Source organism: Sciurus vulgaris, assembly GCF_902686455.1.
Source record: "Sciurus vulgaris genome assembly, chromosome: 5".
Taxonomy (NCBI): Eukaryota; Metazoa; Chordata; class Mammalia; order Rodentia; family Sciuridae; genus Sciurus; species Sciurus vulgaris.
This window is the reverse complement of record NC_136465.1, coordinates 48254169-48257463: the sequence shown is the minus strand read 5'-3', so window position 1 is coordinate 48257463 and position 3295 is coordinate 48254169. Positions and strand designations below refer to the sequence as shown.

At 45.8% G+C, this 3295-nt stretch overlaps 1 pseudogene across 1 annotated transcript; it reads left to right on the top strand.

Moving 5' to 3' along the window:
• The first annotated feature begins 2390 nt into the window (after positions 1 to 2390).
• Positions 2391 to 2878, top strand: LOC306661188 (cofilin-1-like; annotated as a pseudogene). Its single transcript has one exon. The product of its transcript is annotated as a cofilin-1-like (transcript).
• Positions 2879 to 3295: the final 417 nt, after the last annotated feature.

Below are 3295 nucleotides of genomic sequence, written 5' to 3'. Positions count from 1 at the left end.
ACCAGCGCTGGGTAATGGGTAAACCTTCAAATTGTAAAAATGTGCCTTCACTTTTTTAAATGTAGTAGGACATTTTGAAATGTTAATTGATTTTTGCCCTCTCAACATTTTCTTCTTTCTCTTGGTCTGTCCCTGTCATCAGCAGGGTCATTCTGCAGGCATTACCTCCGTGAAGACATGACATAACAGAGCAGAGAAACTCAGAATCAATTCAGGGATTTTGATTCACAACAGCCAAGGTCTCCCAGGAGCCAGAAAGGACAGAGATGGCTAAGCAACAAATTTAGAAGGAAATATGTGGCTGGAGTTCCTCAGCCTGGAAACTGAAGGGCACTCTTTGGCTTCAGGGAAGAAGAATGTTGGGACAGAAATGATAAGAATTCAGATACTAGTGCTTCCATAACCACTGAGTCAGACTCGGTAGAACTGAGCAGGGAGGAGCAGGGTGGAGACAAAAAACCCAGATAGGTCTGCTGTGGCCCTGGGAAGCAGGGAAGATCTCTCCGAGATAGAAGGCTAGCTAGAGAAGTGGCAAGACCGGACAGATGGAACAGAGAATGTCACTGAGCTCCCACCATGCAGGTGGAGCAAACCCGAAGGACGTGGCAGGGTGACTCAGCATTAGCCTACAGGTACTGATGACTGATGGTGTGCCATGCGTGGCCATCATCTCCCGTGCCCTGGTACTGCACATTTGCCGGGGAACTCATGCCTGATTCCAGGAAATGGAGGGAATCGGAATGGACTCTGGCCCAGCCCCCTACACACACACACACACACACACACACACATTACACACACACACATTACACACACACACACTCCAATATCTCAGAAGAATAAAATCCTTAAACAGAGTAGTTTTAGAAAATAAACATTTATCTTGATCACTGTGTTTATGGACTGAGCTCAATAACTATTCCATTCTTATTTTCAAACTTCCCTGTTTTGAATTTGTCCTTTTTAGATATACATAACAGTAGAATGTATTTTGACATAGTATATATACATGTGGAGTAAGACTTACCTGATTTGGCTCCCATTCTTGTGGCTGTACATGCTGTGGAGTTTCACTGGTCATGTGTTCATACATGAGCACAGGAAGGTTCTGTCTGATTCACTCTACTGCTTCTGCTAGTCTCATTCCCCTTCCCTTCATTCCTCTTTGTCTAATCCAATGAACTTCTATTCTCCCCCCCCCACCCCCCCCGCCATTGTGTGTTACCATTCACATATCAGAGAGAACATTTGGCCTTAGTTTTTTGGGTACTGGCTTATTTTACTTAGTATGATAGTCTCCAGTTCAATCCAATTACCAGAAGTTGCCATAATTTTGTTCTTCTTTATGGCTAAGTAATATTCTATTTTGTATATACACCACATTTTCTTTATCCATTCATCCGTTGAAGGGCACCTGGTTTGGTTCCAGAGCTTTGCTATTGTCAATTGAGCTGCTATAAACATTGATGTGGCTATGTTACTATAGTATGCTGCTTTTAAGTCTTTTGGGTATATACCAAAGAGCGAGATAACTAGGTCAAATGGTGGTTCCATTCCAAGTGTTCTGAGGAGTTGCCATACTGCTTTCTACCATTCTAAGTTTTCTGAGGAATCTCCATACTGCTTTCCAGAGTAGTTACACTACTATACAGTTTCACCAGCAATGTATGAGTGTCCCTTTTCCCCCATATCCTCTGCAACATTTATTGTTACTTGTATTCTTGATAATTGCCATTCTGACTGGAGTGAGATGAAATCTCAGTGTAGTTTTAATTTGCATTTCTCTAATTGCTAGAGATGTTGAACATTTTATCATGTATTTGTTGACCCATCATATTTCTTCTTCTCTGAAGTGCCTGTTCAGTTCCTTTGCCCATTTATTGATTGGGTTATTATTATTATTATTATTATTATTATTATTATTATTATTATTTGGGTGTTAAGTTATTTGAGTTCTTTATATGTCCTGGAGATTAATGCTCTGAGATGCAGGTGGCAAAGATTTTCTCCCATTCTGTAGGCTCTCTCTTCATGTTCTTGATTGCTTCCTTGCTGTGAAGAAGTTTTTAGTTTGATACCATCCCATTTATTGAGTCTTGATTTTACTTCTTGCACTTTAAGAGTCTCCGTGAGGAATTTGGTTCCTAGGCCAACATGATGGAGAGTTGGGCCTACTTTTTCTCTGGTCTAATGCCCAGGTCCTTGATTCACTTTGAGTTGAGTCAAATTTCCCTTTTTACACATTCCCTCAATCCCGCCCCCTTCCTCCGTCTCCTGCCCTTATTAAACTTTGGTATAAGACAAGGAATTTAGTTCAGTGGGATCCCGGCAGGAGCTGTGGAGGCTCTCATCTGTTGGCTCTCCTAGCCATCTTCCATGCTTCCAGAAACATGGCTTCTGGTGTGGCTTCTCTGATGGCGTCGTCAAGCGTTCAGTGACATGAAGATGCGAGACTCTTAGTTGCCAGAAGAAGTGAACGGGGACAAGAAGGCGGTGCTCTTCTGCCTGAGTGAGGACAAGAAGAACAGCATCCTGGAGGAGGGCAGGGAGACCCTGTAGGTGATGCGGGCCAGACTGTGGATGGCGCCACCTTTGTCCAGACTGCCAGACAAGGGCTGCCGCTGCGCCCTCAGTGACGCCACCCACCAGCCAAGGAGAGCAAGGAGGAGGACCTGCTGTTTATCTTCTGGGTCCCTGAGTCTGCACCCTTTAGGAGCAAAGTGATCTACGCCGGTTCCAAGGACACCATGAAGAAGCCGGCGTGGATCAAGCATGAATTACACGCAAACTTCTGCGAAGAGGTCAAGGACCGCTGCACCCTGGCTGAAAACGGGGGAGGGGCAGTGCCGTCATCTCTCTGGAGGGCAACCCTTTGTGACCCCCTCCAGCCCCCTGCCTGGAGCACCTGGCAGCCCCAAACCCGCCCTAGGGATTTGCAGGCTGCCACACTTCCTGCCAGATGGGAGGGGCTGGGGGATCCCAGGAGGGGCGGGCATTCCCTTCACCCCAGTTGCCAAACTGTCCCCCTCCCCCACCTTCTTCCTCCTTCCATCTCTGGAAGTTCTGACCTTCCCACACTGCTTTGGATCTTCTGATTTCCTCTTGGGTTGAAGCAGACCAGGTCTCCCCCCAGGCACCCACTTTGGGGGGCTGTAATTTTTTAATGACATCCCTACTCCCCATCTGCTTCTCCCCCGTCCCATACTGCCAATTTCTAAAGATAACAGTGACTCTGTGCTTGTCTGTTTAGTGTATAAATGGAAATATTCTAGAGATGATCCCTCCCTGTGCTGGC